Consider the following 20,759-nt stretch of genomic DNA (forward strand, 5'->3'; position numbering starts at 1 on the left):
AAATTATCTTGATCAAGAACAGGGGTAAAGAGAATCTGTTCTGGGTTCTAGTCTGCGCTGTAGTCCCAGATTGTAACAAGGATATCTCCCAGACCCGAGCAGGTTTTGACATGGTTCCAGTTGCAAATGAGAGATACCGCAGTCTAGTTTCCTCCACAAAACTTTCAGAATTTTTGGACGTACCACTTCAGAGATAAAAGTTAAACATCACAGGCTGCTCCAGAAAAACAGCACAGCAACAGCAGAATATACCAACCCAACTAGGCATTCGATAATTAAACTTAAGATAACAGAAGTTTGTAGATAAATCCACAACCTTCCAGCAGTCATTACAAAGATTCAAATCATGCAAAGACATAAACCAATTCAACGGACACATCAATTGTTCACAAACACCCCAAACTCAACTGACACAACGGGACTACGAAATAAAACAACTATGGCATCCTAGGCCTATGGTGCGTCGCCGGAGATACTAGGAGGTGCGGTCTTCTTGTAGAGCGGGGGCAACTCAAGCTGCTCTCTAAGGCTGTCAACCATCTCCTGGAAGCGATCTAGGGAATCCTGCTGGTCACGTAGCTCCTCCTGTAGATCATCATTGGCCATCTGCAGGACATGCATATGCCTAACAGTTGCATCCAAGGGCGTGTCAACATCCTGTGGGTTCTCGATGGACCAAGTACCAATAGTAGAATCATGGCGAGGGAGGTACTTGTATTGATCTGCTCTCATGGCCTCATAGCGAAGGCCATGGTAGTGAGTGTAAGCCATCTGGGAGGCGTCCTCCATGCTGTCCTGTGCCTCAGCTCGCCTAGCAATGTGACCATGAATGCTCTCTACCATATAGTTGTCATGTGTCTCATTCCCCACTGTGATGGTAAGATCCGACCTCCAGTGTGTGGCCTCATAGGGGTGTGTGTACTCTGCACAACAATACCTGATGGCAATCTCCTTATCAGCATAGTAAGTATCCAACATCTCCCTAAGCAAGTTGTGGAAGTAGGCTGTCTGTGAAGGATACTTGTAGTGGATGGTGGTAGTCCATCCTAGGTCTTCTTCCTCAGGACCATCTAGAGACACTATCTCTGGTACAGCAGGGGCAGCAGGAGCAACTGGTGAAGCTGGTGGTGTAGGTGCAATAGGTGCCACTGGAACAGCTGGTGGCGTGGGTGCAGTGGGTGGAACAGGTGCAGCTGCTACAGGAGAGTCCATCCAGTTTTCATCATCATCATCCACCTCTGTCATCATCGCTGGGTCCTCTTCATCCATAGGGACAGTCTCGTCGTCGAAGATGTCCACCACTGGCTGGGACGACTAGGGCATGAACTGAGAGATGTAGCTCCTGGTGCTGGCGCGGCGAGAACTCGTGACAGGCGGCATCTATAAATTTTATTTTAAGATTAGATCAACATTTTGGCAATAGAATAAGTGATATAAGCATAATAAATTTTATAAAATAACAAAAGTAAGGTAGAAAGCATGAAATAAATAAAACAAAGATACTATATCGACCATTGCTACCTAGGCTTGCGTCCTACAGTCAACACGGCTCTGATACCAATTTGTCACACCCAATTTCAAGGAAGAAATTGAATGCATAAACTTATGTGCGCCCAGAGATCGATCACACACATAAGTCACAAATTAAATACCATCATCGCAGTGTTTACAACAAACGTAGTTATTACATCACAAAGTCTGGTACAACAGTGGAAATACAAATAAGATAATCTAAGATAACTATCTCATGGCCCTCACACAGGGAAGGTCGACTGGTGAAGCACAAGCCTAATAGTCCTCCGGGTAGTCCTCATAGCTACCACCATCTGTTACCCATCCGAGATTTTTATTCAAAGAAAAGAAATATACAAGAGTGAGTACATCTCGTACTCCACAAGCATAGCATGAGGATTTATGAGGCTCAAACAGGCTAGACTAGATTTACTGCATCAACTTTTTAGTAGGTTTTATGCTCAAGCTCCCAAATATCCCATATGATCAGTTATTAGAACCATAGTAAGTCATTAGGTCACATTAAAGCATAATTATACATCATCATGTACCATAAAAGCCATCAGTAACCAGTTATTCTGTGATTTTTCCAGGCCGCTCGTGACCGTGAGCACGGCTGTTATACATCATCATGTACCATAACACTCTGCAGAGGTTGTGCACTTTCACCGTGAGTCGTGTTGCCCATATGGCAGGGTACACTATGAAGCCTTCCATAGGCCTATTCTAACCAGTTAGGGCCGCGAGGTTTTCTCGGCAGACAGATGTAGAAAACCCCCCTTTTTCATGGCACATTTCCATCGCGGCTATACTCATAGAAACAGGGGCAGCACTACACCCAAAGTGGCAAGCCCCTCTTGCGCCCTTTCGGGTAACCTCTAACGAGTTAGAAAAGATCCTATTACTGAGCTAAAGTCAGAGCCATGTGACTCTCCTGGTTGCACTGTAAGTCCCAGCTTTTGCCGACAGATAAGTCCTTACGGAGGGTCTAGGACAACGTGACCAACGGTCATTTGTACCATAGCCCTATGTTCCATTTATCATACTCATGTTTAATCAATTAACCATGGTTCCATCACTGATTTTAGATCATATATAATTGGAGTTAGAGCAGTAGCACTTCTACCCATATGCAATAAAAACCCTCGGGAATAAGGTAATTATCATCAACAGCTAGGATGTCCTTATAGTTTGTAATATTATACAGATGAAGGGTGAAATGCTTAAAATGAGTAGGTCAACAAGTTAGGGCCATGCTATACTTGCCTTGGTTCACGTACTCCTGCTGGTCTTGCTGGTCCTGCTGGTCCCCAAAGAGCTCCGGACTCCCGAAATACTCCTCACCGTCTGGGCTCGATCGACACATCACAATCATCACGCATACCAAGACAGACATGCAAGAGAACAATTCCTAAAGTTAGAACAGTACACCAGCAGTAAATAAATTAAATAAAAGCTTTCCAAAATCATCTGCGTGCTGCTACGATCACTTCAACGTGAAATTCACGAAAAACGGACTTACGACGCGAAAGTTACGCTTTTAACGTGATTTCAACAGTAATCTATGGACTTGTAATTAACTAGGAAATCTAATAGTGGTAAACCTAAACAACAGTGGTACCAATGCGAAGCTTATGAAATTACGAAACTAACGCAACTTGAACGGATCGATTCGGAGTTCAAACGACAATTTTATAGCTAAAACAATACGGTGGCAATTCTGTAAATAAAATAGAGTCTAAACGAATTTAAATAAATGAATTAAATCCTGGAAAATCCCTCTGGCCGAGGACTGCGCGCACAAAATCAAGATTTTTGAGAGGCTCTTTAACAAAGTTGCCCCCGTAGGGGTATGGGGCTCTCTGGGCCATCAGATCGCGAACGGACGGCCGAGATTAAGACGCAGAGGTGAGAGAGAGGGGGGGAGCGGCGCGCCGGCCGGAGGGGAGGAAGGGCGCGGCGGCGACCATGGCCGTGGCGAGCAAGCTCGCCGGAGCAGCCTGCGCAGGCGCTTCGGAGCCCGATTTCGCGAACCAACTACATTGAGAGAGAGGAGGTTGCGGCAAACTCGGTTCCATCCTTTGTGCGGCCGGGGAGAGCACGCGCGGCCCGCTCCATGGCCGGCGGCCATAGAGCTCGCCGGAGCACGCGGCCAGGGGGCTAGGAGGAGAATGCAATGGATTCGGTCGAGGAGAATGCGGGGAGGGAGAGGAAGCTCACTGGCGCGACGAAAACGGCGAGGACGGCTCGGAACGGCGGCTTCGCGCGGAGGTCGCCTGTGGCGGTTTTCTGCGCAAACCGAGAGGAGCAGAGGCAGGGAGAGAAGAAAATGGGGAGGGGGGAGAAAGCTCGGGCGTGGGGGGCTATCCAACTTGAAGCCGAGGCGCGGGGAGGGGAGAACGTGGGAGCGGGGGCTTCAGCCTGGGCGGTTTCCAACCGAGGGAGAGGAAGCGGGTGGCGCTTTGGGGGAATGGATGAACCTGACGGGTGGGCCCCACCCGTCAGCCGCCAGAGAGAGAGACGGGGAATGGAGGGGGAGGCGGCCGGGCTGTGGCCCAGAAAGGGGGCGCGGGGCACGGTTTTGGGCCAGAATGGCCGAAAAGAAGGAGGGGGAGAGAGAAAGCTTTTTCCTTTTCAACGGAAGAGCCAAATTCATCTATTTTTAAAAGAGCCAAATTTTGGGTGTTACAAACCCTAATGATAAGCTCTCACATGGAAATGATGAATCGTTGCTCTGCCATGACTAGTACTCAAAATTGAAATCTCTCTCAAGTTTAGGCATGACTGTTATTAATTAAGCTTTGCTCTAAACCTGAACTTGTGAGAAGCGTACTTATCTAAAGTGTAAGTCGTTAACGGATACGATATGGGAAGGTTGAGCTACTGTTTATCTGTTCTTAGAGGTGCCAGAATTCTGGAGAATTTTATCTTTGAAAATCTTTAAAATGTTGCATGATGAGTTCCTGTATGATGAGAGTTTAAAATCCTACCACAGCCACATATACATGCTTATTAGACTATGAACCATATATTTACTTTTTACTGCTTATGAGCATTGAGTGTGGTCAAGGTGTGTAGACCCTTAGGAGATTGCCATGTGGTTAAAATCAAGATTCACTTACACATTCACTCATACATGCTGCTTCTACTCCGGAAGTACGCATCCACATACATCCACTCATTTCCATATCCAGATTTACCCAAAATTATTCTACTCCTGTCTAGGAGAGAATAGCCAAAAACATCCTATCCCTGTTATTCCCCATGAAATAAATGCTCGAGAAATTTTGGTTACTACCACTTGCTACATTATTCCACGAGGGTGAGTGCTCTGAAAAAAAGTGAATATGAGGAAATAAAAAGGGGCAAGTTCCCGAAACCTCAAAAAAAATGAGACGAGAGGTAAAAATGGACAAGTGTCTGACAATAGAATTAGGGGTACAAGATACCCACCTGAGAGAAAAGAAAAATAAAATATAGAGCATCTCATTCCCCTCAAAAGCCTCAAGTGCAAGGAAGGTATGTACCCCCTCAAAAGAGCAAAAGTAGAATTAGACTTTCACCATTATTTTCACCATTATCACCATTCATTCGCCACACATGCACATCTTGATTTGACTTATTCACTTGTTCCTCTGGATCCATGGTTTGACTATGCAATAAATGTCTTGTAAGTATGTATTAGCTGTCTCCCACCTATGAGCTCCAGATATCAAAAACTTATTAGAGTAGGGTGAGAGAGAAGGCAATGTCACTATGCCTCATACCAAAAATACCACATACTTTGAGAGAAGGTATACACCATTACTGCCTTGGTAAGGATCCAGAAATACCATAAAAGAGAGACTAGAGAGAGTCATACAAGGAATCTCTGAGTTTTACTTGAAAATATGCAAAAACTCCAGAGCTATAGTTAATCGAAGAACAAGAGACATGGTGCTTGACTAGACCGTTCTATCTCTTAACTGCTCAAGACACAAGTGACGGTTGCAAGCCCCATGGTGGAAGGAAAAATGAGTAAGTTTAAATCTTAACAGTTTACCCTAACCCAGAGATGAGATCTTGTTTGAACGCATGTGTACCTTTAAGGCATGAAACCACTGTAGAAACTCTTGAGTCCATCCTTGCTCATGGACGAGCAAGAGGTAAGCTTGGGGGAGCTTGTTGACGGTCCTTAATGCTCACATTTAACCGTCAACTAATCATGGAAAAGGACCTATATGCAACCAACATCCAAAATTAGGGTTTCATCTGACAGAATTCCACAAGTTTTTGTGTTTGTCTATTTCTGCAGGGGTTATCAAGAAATATGGAGGAAAGGCCCGCACGTCGGGTTTACATAGAGATATTAACATGTGCGCCAATTTTCTATCATCTAGAAGACTCCAGAAGCCACGGGAACGAACGGGAGGCCGAGCGTGCCCGAGGGAAGGGTGCCCGCCCTCCCCCCTTGGGCGCCCGCCCTGCCCTGGTGACCAATCTGGGCAGGTCTCGCGGATCTTGCTCCACCGCCTTTGAGGATCATGGAAAACCGTGCGATTAAGGTCGGTTTGATCCGACGGCCCACATTCTTTTGGAAGGGCTATATAAGCAGGCCCTCTGGCCCCTGGAGAACATACCTCTTCTACAGAATCAAAGCTAGGGTTTTAATTATTCATCCAAGTCGAGAGGATCCCTCTAGTTAATCTAGTTCTAGTTCTAGTTCATCTAGTTCTAGTTCTAGTTAGTTTTAGTTGTAATCTAGAAAATAGGGAGAGAGAAGAGGAGAGCGGAGGAAGAGCCGGATCTGTTGGATCTTCCTCAACATTGTACTTTTGCAGCAACTGGTTCATTCGTCATCGTTCTCCAAGTTCTTTAGTTCATAATTCCTGAGTTCTTTATTACTTTTATTTACATTCAAGTTATTTATTGGATTCCCGCTTGCATCAAGTGCTCTAGTCTTTGAAATGCTAGAGTAGTAATTAATAGATTAGATGTGGTGTTTAGTCTTGCAATTACATAGAATTACACCCAATTCTGCGGATTGTTGTGGTAGCCCTAGGGTAGTGACAGCCCTAACGGTCGACGTATTCCACCTCGTTCGGATCGGTGTTTGTAGGACCGAAGTCAGAGCTTCCTAGCCCCCTTCTAATCTCTTTCTGTGGTTAGTGTTTTGATGTCTCGAAATAAATAATCTTTGAAGTAATTCTTGATTCTTAGATCAACTAGAGAACTCTCAGGAGACTTGCTCTCTTCCCACCAAAAATAATTATATAGTTATCCTTGCGTGATCTTGAATCTTAATTAGTACACTCACGTTCCCTGTGGAAAATCGATACTCTAGAATACTCCAGGGTGAAAGCTACATCGGTATCCGTGCGCTTGCGGATTTTTCTGTTTGCGTTTAAAATACCCAACAGCCACTCAGCTATGGAAGCTCTTACTATGCTCAGCCTATTCTCACCACACCAACTAAGCCTCTCCTCTTGGAAGGAGCTCTGCTGAAGGGCCCTATCGTCGCTTTGCCAGTAGGGATTAAGATCATAGCACCAAAGTACAACGAGGTGCTTATGTGAGTAAAGACCAACAAGAAGGAAGAGATCGTCTACACCAAGCACAACAGTGGAGAACGTACTTACCTCAAGGGGGTCCGTGCTCAACCGACCATGGTCAAGTTCACCCCACCCCGAAGGAAACTCTGAAGTCCATCATGTTTGCATCTGATACTCCATGAAGACACCGCAAGACTCTAGCAGATCTGGAGAAGGACCTTGCTGAGCAACGCACAATGATTGTCTCATTGGAAGCCTATCAGCATGTCCAACGTAGATGCATTAGCGACACTGATAAAAGGGTGTTAAAGCTGGAGCATATCTCCAACGCTATAATTGAGAGGGTGAAAGCCTTAGAGCACCCTAAAAAGTAGGGGCAATTTATCTTAGCAACTGATATGGCGAGAGAGTGAGTTAGATTAAAGTTTGCTTAATTTAAAGTTTGCATTTGTTATAATAGCCCTACATGAGGATGAAATAAAATTAATATTATTACAAATGTCTTGTATCTTTTGTCTCCACCATGTTGTGAATGAAGAATAACTGGAAAGAAGTGTGGGTGAGACACACGACGACCGAAACGAATGAATTTTTGCGCAATAATAAAAATATTGGAGAAGAAATAACACGATGACCGTGCTTGGTGAAGGTTACCCCGAGAGGCCACCTACCAGGGCGGCCACCTAGCACTCTTGGGCGCTCGCCCAAGGGGTGGGTCCACCTAGTTCCTGTTTCAAACCACGGTCAGGTATGATTTCTTTATGTTACAAATTTTTATTATCACATTGTTTTGATTCAGAATGAAATATCATGAATTAAATCACCTCATATATATAATTAGAAGATATTTTAATCATGACCATAAGATAGACTCACACCATGATAATTCTTGGGAATTCCTGTTGCTGTTGGGAACTTTTACTTTAGGGACCCCATCACATAAGTTGTTGTGGAAAGAGAGATAGTGTGAATTCTAAGAACTTGATTTCTAATGTCTAGTCATTTGGAGAATTTCTTTTCCAAAATCTTAAAATTATTAGCTACACTTCTCTCCTGTAGTAAGAATTAATACCCTACTAGAAGGTGATAGATAGAACCCAGGAGGTATCGGCCAAGGGGGAATCGGTTACCATTGGCTAGTCGCTCTGCTGCCGATAGGTAGATAGAGGTTGGCCCTACCGATCGGCCACAAAAGATGAATTTGTCTAACCACATATTCAGAAAAATGGCGTGCTCTCTCTGACCCACTGTTCCAGTCTGCCGATATTTCTGGACATATCCTGACCAGTCGCTGATGTTACAGGTTTCTACTTTATATTCAGATTTGTGGTTGAAAATACCACCGTCATCGGCAGTTGTAATATCCAAGGCAGGAAGCATAACAATATCGGCAAGTATGGGGGAAGCTGGGCCGTGACCAAAAATGAAGGCATTAAAGGTATCTGACCAGAAGTATGAGGCTGCTATCATCATTGATTCATTCTTTTCCATATCAGCAATGGAACGCCTAATGCATTGGTCTAGTTTGCGTTCACCCTAGTATACTTCATTTGTTTTACTGACCCTCAGAAACTAGTCTTTCCATCCTTTAGTGGGTTTTGGCTAGGATCAGAAAGTATCCTTCCACAAATCTAAGGAAAAGTTCTTGGCTCTAAAAGGGATTCAGTTGGTTTCTGCGTTGATTAAATCAGTGGGATCTAGATTGCCCATTGGACCCAGGCATTGAAGGTGAGGTTGCTCAGTTGGGATAACAATTTTATCACTCAGATCCTAAAGTTTGAAGATCCAAAAGATTGAAAGAACAATAAAAATATTGAGCATATGGATCTACAAGAATATGAAGAACTGCAGTAAAATGAACGAAGAGATAGGGATGGACTAACCTTAGGCACGATGAAGTTGAAAGCAATTTCCCTCTAGGAAGAAGGTAGGGTCGGAGACTTGAAGATCCGAGAGGAAGAGTTTTTGCTGCTGGAGTTCTTGAACTCTTCATCAGTGTCGCCGCTAGGAAGATGAATTTGGGAGTGGAGAATGGCAAGGTAGAGAATGAGTACTAGGGAAGGAAGTATTTATAGGTTGATCAGCAGGGGTATTTTTGATTTATCTCTTTGTCGTATCCGTGAAATTCGAGGTTGTTCAGATGGATATGGTGATTGTTCGCACGATAATCAAGGGATTATATAGGTGATTTGACAGCAAGTAATCCTGGTTTTAGGAGATATTCCACTGTACTCTATCTTTTGGTCGCTCCATCGGCAGTCGACCCTAACAGAAATAGTTGCCGATGAACTTATTTCTATGAGATTTGGTTTGGATGGTTAAGGGATGTGAGATGTTCACTGAGATATGGGAGTCGGAATTAAAGCCGTTTGGATTTGGTAATAAATTCTTACTGGAAAGGAAGTAATTGTGAAAAGGGTGTCATTATCCGGAAAGAATTTCGGAGCATTAATGATTTTATACTCCAAAATTGGGGGGCATGTGTTGACACCGTTTTTTGACATAAGTCGAAGTAAACTAATCGGTAGATAGGAAGGTGCGCTGTTGAGTCAATAAGAAGGTTACCGATGATCGATGGTGCCGATGGCAGGGTGATGGGTGAAGAAAGTTGCCGACCTGACGGTAGTTGTTGATCATTACCAATTTGCCGATACTGATGATTACCGATGCCGATGATAAGAGGTGTAGAAGCGGCCGACCAGAATACAAGGAATATACTGATGCTAATGAAGAGAGTTGCTAGAAAGGCAACGGTGATATGCCGATCACCAGGATAGATAGGTGGTTATTTTCCATATTTGTTAGAGTTTGCCTTATGTAAGAGTCATGTTTGGTTTAGAATTAAATCCTAGTCGTATACGGTTGTAACTCTTTAGGACAGAGTATAAATATTGGCCTAGTGGCAATGTAAGAGGACAATCAATCAATATCATACACAAGTTCTACATCTACTTTTACATCTAAATTTCGATGACTTCGTCAACTCGCATATATTCTTTTGTTTACGAGTCCTCAAGTATTCAACGAGCAATACTCGACGAATTCACGAGTTCCGCGTGAATACCTCTTGGATGTGCCATCCGAGCGCATCACTGTTGTCGGGACCAAAGTATTCAAGTTATCACATTTGTCGATTGTTAGGTCAAATCGGCTGGCACGCCTCAACATTTTAATCTGGTATTAGCCCTTTGTGTTTGCAGATCTATTTTTGCATCAACATTAAGTTTAATCATTTTTGACATTTTGTTTCTCCTTTGTGTGTTTTTGAAATAATCTTGTGAAAAATATAATTTCACCAAAACTCATGAAAACTACCAGTAACAACCTCCTATTCTATCATATTCATTATTTATATGAGAAAGGTTGATGGTTCATTATATACTTTAACTACCATCAACAATTGGCACACATCCTTTTAGTGCCATCCTTCTTGTCAACAAAAATATCTAATGCCCCCAAGGTAAAGAACTAGGGTGAATGGATCCTTTTCTTGTAACTCTTTTAGTTGTTTCTTAAGTTCTTCTAATTCATTTACCTCCATTATATATGACATCTTAGCTATATGTGTAGTTCCAGATAAAAGCTCAATAATGATTTCATTATCGCGATCCGGTGGCATACCTAGCAAGTCATCAGGTGTTGACGGTCACTAATGCTCATTTTTATTCAACAGTTATTGCTTAATATGACATGATATGAACAACAAAGCATAGTTGTAGGGTTTGAAACTAACAAGTTCCATGAGTTTTGATGAATCTATGTTTTACAAGGGTTAAACAGGAAAAGTACCAAAATCACCAAATAGGAGCATCTCAAGTGATGAATTGGAGTACACCATTGTGAAGAGCTTGTCTAGACATGTGAAATAAAGTTTTGATTCACCCAAATTGGAGTTACGCATTCCGAAAGATTGCAAATGGACTTCCAGAAGAGTCCGAAGTAAATTGCACATATCTCCCTCATTCGGACTCCGTTTTAGTGATCCATGACTTTTTGGAAAGATAACGAAAAGATCTATCAACCCTGCAAAGTGGGTCCACCTGGCATCTAGCCAGGAGTGGGCACCCATAAGGTAGGGCGGCTGCCTGATCATCTCCACCAATCACGTTCAACCTCACGGATCCTACCTCAGAGGGGTGCAACTATCATGGTCTTCATCTTTGGGACCAGCTAAAGCACCTACGGAATTAACATGGTAAGACATCCTATTCAGAGGACCTAAAACACCAAACATCGTGCTAAGAGATAACTTGGTAGTCATCAACATTTTCCTTTTTAGCACTGCATAATTTTTCCTCAACATATTTACTTTTTGTTAAATGCATAATTAGTTTCACATATAATTTACCATTTTTGCATTACAAAAAGAAAATAAAATTATGTCATGCGTTGCATCTAGAAAATTCTAAGCCCCATGTATTTGATGTGTGATGCAACAGCCCACACACTCGTCTCCTGTGGTAGCATAAAAATAAATTTCAGCATATTTATTTCACTATTTGCATATCATAAATATAAAAGTATAAAAATATATAATATTTCTAAAAGATAAATAAATTAAGAAGTTTCTAGACAACCATGGCTTAGGGGTTTTACCACTAACACTTAATCAGTTTCACAAGCTTTGTTGTCTGTTTGAGCTTCACATAATTTAAAGGATCAAGAAGAGCTAACAGACAGAAGGACGTCCTATTCCTTGTCAAAGTGCTGTCTTCAACAGTCAAAGTGCTGTTTCAATAGTCATCATCCCTAACACTCCAGGAGAACCAGTATGCCTTCACTGCCAGTCAGCAACACCAACAGACTATGTCAACATCCAGCATGGGGGAGAGCACCACCATATATCTAGCTAAGTATCACTAGCTTATTTATTTATTTATTTATTTATAAAGTATGCTATGTTAATCTGAAACAAAAAAGATTCATAACCATAGAAACCCCAAATAAAGATTTCCCTATTTATTTATATCTATATCTATCTTTATGTTTGATATTAAATTTGCTAAATAAAATATAGGAGAGTATGTGAAGAGTTTGCCTGCTAAAATTAATTACATAGAGTAAACTCTTATATGGAGATGATGAATAGTTAATCTACCATAATTCCTTTCAAGTAACTAGTTTTCGACCTCGAACTCTCCTGAGTTTTGGACATGAGTGTTTTGATTTGAGATTTGCTCTGAACCTGAAACTTGTAGGTAGTGAATGCTTGATCTAAGTCTAGGTAGTTGGTGGATATGCTATGGGAAGGTTTTGAGATGCTTTCCATCTTGTTCTTAGAGTACTAGACTTCTAGAGAATTTATCTTTAAAAATCTTAAACTGTTGCATTGTGAGTTCTGTATGACGAGAGTTCAAAATTCCTACCACACCCAATGCAAATATACATGCTTACTAGATTAGGAAAGCCATCTACTTCAATATACTGCTTGTAGGCACTGAGTGTAGTTAAGCTATGTTGACCTTTAGGAATTAATCATGCAATTAAATTTCATATTATGTGCTCTCCATCCATTGATGTTAGATACTTCTGTCCTTAGAAGTATGCAACCACTTACATCTACTACACATTCTCCCTATGCTACTTCTGTTCCTAGAAGTACCACCCATATATATACACTCGATGCATCTTGTGCTGTTCCTATCCTGGAGACATGCACCTCTATTGCTCCTGCCCTTGGAGTACACATTCATCCATGCACATATACATATTCCTTGTCCACTCAGAAAATGTTCTACTCCTACACTAGGAGAGGACACCCAAAAATATTCATTTCCCTCGTATCCTTTTCTCTAGTTATTTTAGTTGATACTCCCTACTACTATTAGTGCAATAAAAGGGTTGGTTATGCTAAAAAAAGAGAAAAAGGAAGAAAGAAAAATGAAAATATAGAGGACAAAAGACACAAAAGAAAAAAAAGTAGCTAAGTCCTTATTTATAGATTAGGGAGGTATGTTATCCCCAAGGAGCAAATATAGAATTAGATCTCCACCATTATCATTATCGCCCCTCATAACAATTTCCTTATCATCATTCATATCACTTATTTCATACCCCTCATTCACATGCACATATGATTTAATTGTAAGACTAGTTCCTCTAGATCCATGGTTTAACTATACAACATATGTATGCAAGTATGTTTGAGCTGTCTCCCCACCTATAAGCTCCACATAAGCCTATTAGATGTAGGGTGAGAGAGAGAAGGCATAATGCTAGTATGCCTTAATTCCACAAATACCACATATTCTGAGAGTAGAGGGATGTAAGGTCCAAATGACTAGAGCGGGGGGTGAATGACCTATTTAAAATTCTACAAACTTTACTAAACAAGTGAGTTAGTAAAATAAGTGGCAAAGCTATTCTAGATATAGCACAACTAAGCTATGCAAGCCACCTATACAAGTCTAGCAAGAAGGCTAAACACTAAAACACAACAACTAGAGAAGGATACACAACAACTCTGTACTAACAAGAACTAAGCTACACAAGCTAAACTAACAAGGTAGGCAAGTATGTAAAGAGAGGAGAGTGATTGTTATACCGACGCTGTAGAGATCAGATATATCCAATCAATCGCGTACACAATCACAAGAGAGACCTCGGCAAGAGATGACACAAGATTTTTTACTGAGGTTCACTTGCTTCTCGGTAAGCTACTCCTCGTTGTGGCAATACACCCACTTGATGGATCACGAGCTAATTGGCAATCCAAAGCCAACTCTCAGCAGGTGCCACACAACCACTCACAAGATGGGGATCCTCCAAGCCATGCGGAATCCACTAGAGTAGCCAATTGCGATCTCCTGCGGGGAAGGCTCAAGAACCCCTAAAAAATCACTTGATGAGGCTCGAAACAATCTCCAATCATGAGCTCAACCCTACCGCTGCTCCAAGCCGTTTAGGGCATCGGGAAACACCCAAGAGTAACAAGAAATCCGCAGCAAACGCAAGAATCAAGTGCCACTAAATGCAACTCTCAAAGCAATGCACTTGAATCTCACTCAATCTCACTAGGATTAGCAATCAAGCAAGGAGATGAGTGGAAGGAGTGTTCCCTAGCTCAATGTATGCCTCAAGTAATCAAATTTGCAAGAGTTAACCTCCCAAAGCTGGCCCCTTCTATTTATAAGCGCCCTCAACAAAAGACCCATTGGCCACTTTCACTAGGCAGAAATCGGGGGCACCGGACGCTACCAAGTGAGCACCGGACGCTCGACCCCCTTGCGTCCGGTGTTCTGGGGTTGGCCACGTGTCCTCCTTTGAATCTTGTGCGTCAAACTCTAACGGTCACCTACGGATCACCGGACGCGACCAAGTGAGCACCGGACGCGTCCGGTACTCACCGATCTTGTGCGCAGAGAGTTTGTCAAACTCACGACCTCACCGGACTCGGGGCACCGGACAGTCCGGTGCTCACCGAACTTATGCGTAGACAGGGTTGCTAAACCCCCACACACCGGACGCACACCACTGGATGCACTTAGAGCGTCAGGTGCTCTCAGTCAGACACCCTCTGGCTGAGTTAGGTCACACCGGACACATGAACAGGGAACACCCTGTGTCCGGTGCAGTGCGTCCGGTGCTCAACCCTAACAAGGCCAAGAACTGACAGCACACCAGACGCTCAGGACAGCGTTCGGTGCCTCTGCGCACTACGTCCGGTGAAACACTCCCGCGACTTCTCCAAAATTTCCCATCGGAGCAATAGAAAATATACACATAATTTTCTCAAAAGCGCCGAATCCCGCCTTCGAAGCTCGGCGGGAGGGAGAGAGGATCCCAAACCCCTCTCAACCCTATGAACTCCACCTCCTTTGCAAATGTGCTAACACCAACAAGTTTCCAACACCAAGGTGCATGTGTGTTAGCCTTTCACAAAAATTTTACCAAAGGAGTTAGGTTGGCACTTTACTAGATCCTAATGCATATGCTCAAGATATGGACCTAGTAGCACTTGATTCGAGAGATGACCGTGATTTCCCCTCTTGATAGTCGGCTATTCTATCCTAAACCTGGTGAATCACTTCTCTACTCATCTTAGACCGGCAAAAGTAAAACCCTATGTTTATACCTTTGCCTTGAAAACTTTGCTCCTTGTCTATCACTATGATCTTCACTTCAAGCTTTATTACTTTGTGATCATTTGGTCACCTTTCCATGCCACCATGCACCTTCATCACATGTATTGCTATGCCTAACTCAAATCACTTAAACATAAGGCATTAGCAACTTGGTGTCATTAATTACCAAAACCAAACTTGGGATTTCAAGGGAAGGCATACATCATTCATGCCTTGGTAAGGATCTAGAAATACCACAAATGAGAGACTTGAAAGGGTCATACAAGGAAACTCTGTGTTTTAATTGAAAATCTCGCAAAAACTCTGGAATAATAGTTGATCAAAGAGCGAGAAACATAGTGCACGACTTAACCGTTCTATATTACAACTGATCAAGACCTAATAGAAGGCTATAAGCCCTATAGTTTGAACGTATGTGTACTTTTGAGGCATGAAAGCATTGAAGCAACTCCGGATCTATTGTTGAGGTTAGCTTTGCTTAGGGACTAGCAAAGAGTAAGCTTGGGGGAACTTGTTGATGATCACTAATGCTTATTTTTATCCATCAACTATTGATTGATATGTCATGATATGAACCACAAGGCATAGCTATAGGGTTTGAAACTAACAAGTTCCACGAGTTATTGTGAATCTACATTTTATAGGGGTTAAACTAGAAAAGTACCAGAATCACCAAATAAAAGTATCTCAAGTGATGAATTAGAGTACACCATTATGAAGAGCTTTTCGAGACATATGAAATAGAGCTTTGATTCACCGAAATCAGAGTCCACATGACAATGTTATGCCTTCTCGAATATTGCAAATGGGCTTCTAGAGTAGTACAAAGTAAATTGAGCATATCTCCCTCATCTGGACTCCGTTTTTAGTGATCTAGGACTTTTTGGAAAGCTAACAAAAAGATCTATCAACCTTGAAAAGTGGGGCCTACCTGGCAGGTGGCCACAGGCAGGCACCCATAATGTAGGGGCGGCCGCCCGGTCAACTCCACCAATCATGTTCAACCTCACGGATCTGTGCTCCACTGCTTTTGAGGAGTAATCTTGGCCATCTATCGAGGTCAGTTTGATCCAAGGGCTATGGTGCCTCCTATAGGGCTATAAATAAAAGGCTAACCCCCTATGGGAGAGAACAATCTTTATGAGTTGTAGAGGCATCCCTCGAATGGATGATCTCTCTTGTTTAGAGAATCAGGGCTAGACATTCCAATGTAGTAGATTAGTTATAGTAGGAAGTTAGAGAGAGCAAAGCTATGCTCCAGTCCTGGAAGAGTCTTCTTCAGGGTTTTGGTATGTCTTTATATTTATTCTTTGATAGAATTATGCTTTAATATATCATCTTCAACATTTACTTTATGCCTTATATATTTATGTGTTTTGGAGGAGACTTCTTCAAAGTTTTGGCATAGAAACTTAGCTCATATTGAGTGCTCTATTTATCAATGGTAATTAGAGTAGTAAATGCTAGTGTAGACATGGTGTCTAGGCTATAGTTTACCTGAGGTTGGCTTAATCCCACAGTTAGTTGTGGTAGCCTAGGGGTGACAGCCCTGTCACGCCTTTGTATTCCACCATGTTCAGGTTGATGTTTCATAGAGCTTTTGGCAGCCTTCCCCCAACTACTTTCTTCCCAGTCTCTTTTGAGAGTCAGAAAGGTACTGTTGCTCAAAAGTGCCATTTTAAGACTGCTGTATCTTTTCATCTTCTGATACATTAGAACCTAAGTAATAGAGAAGTACAAAGGAACATTGATCTTTCTCGTTGTCCTCCCGCTATGATTATCTATACATTTATCATTGAATTATCTTATATGTGCTTAATTGATTTATCTTATAGTATTTCATTTACACCTAGTTTAGTTTAGTTGATACTCTAAGTTAGTAGACGTAGGATAGTGAATTATTAGATTCTTAACCCTATCTTCCCTATGGTAAAACGATACCTGGAATACTCCTGATGAAATCCTATGATGATGTTTTGTGCGCTTACAGAATCTTTCAAATTTCTTTTTGCACTAACAAATATCAACATCAGGGAACACATCTTGGAACTCATCCACATGTGGGTCCTCCTTGTTAGTGCTAAGCTGGTTCACTATGGCCGTTGATGGAGCTTTCACTGCCACATCAACACTGATTCGGTCCCCCTTTGTCAACGTTAGAACTACTACCCTTTTCGAACACTGAATTATTGCACAGTGCTCCATCATCCAGTCCATGCCCAGTATAACATAAATGTCGATTGTTCTCAACACTTTAAGACTAGGACTAAAGGCTACCCCCTTAGATTAATAATAGTTGAGGGACAAGAATAAGAAAATAGAATGGTAACTCTGGCTGAATTTAATTGAATGGGGTTTTTCGTGGCACATAAAGACAAAGTATGGTTTCTAACAAATGCTTGTGAAATAAAAGAATGTGAAGCACCTGGATCAAAATGAACAGTAGCTGGACGTAACCAATAGCCTCAAAGGCCTCCTAAGAAGTATCAGGTGACACATGGTTCACTTTCCAGTATTTGGTGATGGCTATACCTCCCTTTCTAGTTACTCTTCTTCCCCTAGGGTCCTTACTGGTTCTGCTTCTTAAGGTAGTTATAAGACATGTGACCCTCCTTGCCATATGGGAAGCACCTGTTGGGGGTGTTAGGGGTGCTAGTTTTCATGGCGGTATTATTGGGGTTCCACAAATGCGAAATGCCTGCTATAACATCCTGGCCCTGGGCTTCATAGGATTAATAGGATACTCATACTATCAAGTTGCAACATGTTTTAAAGGAGCCTATCTTCAAAGAACTCTGAGGTCAAGTGTACTTAGCCTAGAGAAATTTCAAGATGGATGACCCATTGGAATGTTCTTCCTGGGTGTGCATGAGTAAGGACAAAATGTACTGAAAATACTGGTGTTAGTCTATAAGTGCAGTCTATGTCTTAGAAAAGATGCTAGATGTAAGCAAGCCCAGCCTCGATGAGGTGGGATGTTACAAAATGGTATCAAAACTGACTCTCCTAGTTTCACGGGGGCATGTGTTGTAGTTGCCCAAGCATGGTGTGCTAGCAAAAAGCTCGTGCAGCGGTGGCATGGCCAGCATTGAGGAGAGTTCACTTATGCTCGTGAAGGATCACACTAGAGGCCTTGGTTTGGCATAGGGAATACCATGTGAGGGAGAGGGGAACTTCATTTGCTCACCATGGGTGAAAACAAAGACAAAGATGACTTGGAGGATGTGTAGTGAAGAATGGTGGGTTAAGCTCGGTGGTTGTTGATATTAGTTACAAACATGAAAGAATCAAAGAGAAATAATACACAAGCACACAGATATCGGTGAGCACTTCATCTAGGAGATAAGTCGAGAGTATTGTATTTATTTTTTTACCACTAGGAGAAAGTGCAAAAGACTAACCCTGTCTTACCTACTACCCACGGGCTAAAAGACAAGATAGTGAGATATGAGCGATATAGAGAGAACTCTTTTTTCAGTGTTTCGCTATCCTATGGTAAGTGTGTAGATATTATTCTAAGGGGAGTTCCTAGAGAAAAAAGACACCTCAGAAAATGCTTAAGCCTGGCTCCATATATCCTACCTTACCTCCTGATGGGATGTGGATTATAGAGACATGAGAGGATTGTCACTTCCCCCCAATGCTACCACAAATCCGGCCAAACATGGAGTATCTACAAGTATTCCTAGCCCAAGCACCATGCTTGCGCTACAAACGATTACTCTATTCCATACACGAAGCAAATAAAGTAAACTCATAAACCAAAGAACAATAAGAACAATAACTTACTAGTATTAGAAGTCAAATTACCGAATAATTCTAGATCCAAGCCTCGGGTTAGGAGACTTAATCCTGAAGATACAAAGATGAAGATGTAACACCCCAGTGTTATGGTTACATTAATCATGTGCATAGCATGAGCATCATCATCTACTCAAAGCATATTTGATCATCATCTATCTTGAGCCATGTCATTCTATGCAAAAATGTTATCTAAATTGCTTAAATAGGCTTTCTATGCTATTGTTTGAGTGAACCATGCTTGTGTTTGTGCTCTACGCCTTGGTAATTAGTTTATCTATGCTTAACTTAACCTTGGGAACAATGTTCATGTTGATCACTTCTCCAAAATAATCACTTAAGTCATACTTAGACAAATAGGCCCTAGAAACCTATTTTGCTTAGGCTTTTAAAAAGTGCTTCATAAAATGTTTGCATGTCAAAACTTTCTACAGCAAAGTTGTATCAAATTTTATAAGGAACAAAAGTTGTTTTATGGCCATCTCATGAAAATGATGACAAATAGCTCAAAACTGACCCACAAGGCAGATTTGGGGCTGTTTCCAACACTTAGAAAATTTTCTAAGTCTGGAATCACTGCAGTTTGCTCGAGGGGGTATTGTTCATCTTCCAGTTTGAATTCTAGGCCGAATCAAACTATGATCTTGTAAGCAATGTTGGAGTACTCATGTAGCTCTCCAGCATAGAGCAATTAGCCAACAAAATCATCGAGTGGTTTAGGAGTTAATCATCGTGCAAAATCGAGTTTCAGTCGGGTTTGGGAACTGAATGAGGTCGCCATCAGACAGGGGGAGCTCGCCGGTGACGCCGCGTGTCTGGACCCGTGGCATCCGTACATCGCCGTTGGTCCCGCTCGTCAGTCCTCAGCGCGTCCTACAGCTCGCCACGGCGCCCCGGTCGCGTGGACAGCGTCATTCCACTCCCGGTTCCCTCCCTCTCGCGTGCGTCGTCGTCTCCGCGTCGCCGCCGTTGCTTCGGCGAGCTCGCACGCGTCTCTCCATGTCTACGGCCAAGCCACTCCGCCCAGCGCTCTGCCAGCCTCTCCACTTCACCGTCGTCAAGTTGGCTGCGGCTACCGAGCCTCGGTAAGCCCGCATTGCCTTCTCCGTCGCGAGCTTACCTCGCCGGAGCTCCGCCATGGCCACCGGCGTCGTGGCCAGGGCTCTGTAGTCCACCATTCTTCCTCATTCTTGTCCCAAAAGCTCCGCTAGGTCTTGCTGTTGCTCATCCGCACTCTCTTCCGCTCTGTCTCCGGCCAGAGACGCCGGCGGTCGGCCGCGCACCACCGCCGTGCCGCCATTCGCGAGGGCGAGGTACCTAGAGTCCACTAGAGTTAGGGTTTTGGGTACCGCTCGATGCGGACTGATGTGGGGAGCACGATGGTGCCCTTGGTTGTCGCCGAGACCTCGCCGTCGATGAGATCTCCGGCGGTCAAGTCGCGCCTCTGCTCTCGGGTCGCTGGCATGTGGGGTCCGTTGACTCGCGGGTCCCCCTGTCAGTCTCTCTTTCTCCTTTGTTTAATTTAGGGTTTGAGCTATTTTTTGTAAAAAATCATATCTCCTGTTTCTGAGATCCAAAAATTGTGAAACAAATTTTGTGGTATTCCTTGAGATGGCTAGTTCTTAATAAAAATATAAAATGAACCATGTTTTCTGGGAAACTATTTATTAAGGATTTAATCTTATTATTCATGGATAAATTCATATCTCTGGTTATACTGTTTAGTTTGCCATGAAAATTTTATGGTAGTCTCTGTGTGGTACTAGAGTACTTTGATAAATATTTCATGATTTTTGGAGTACTGCAGCTTGATATGTAATTTATGTTTAAG

This window comes from Sorghum bicolor, chromosome 8 (genome assembly GCF_000003195.3).
Source record: "Sorghum bicolor cultivar BTx623 chromosome 8, Sorghum_bicolor_NCBIv3, whole genome shotgun sequence".
Lineage (NCBI taxonomy): Eukaryota > Viridiplantae > Streptophyta > Magnoliopsida > Poales > Poaceae > Sorghum > Sorghum bicolor.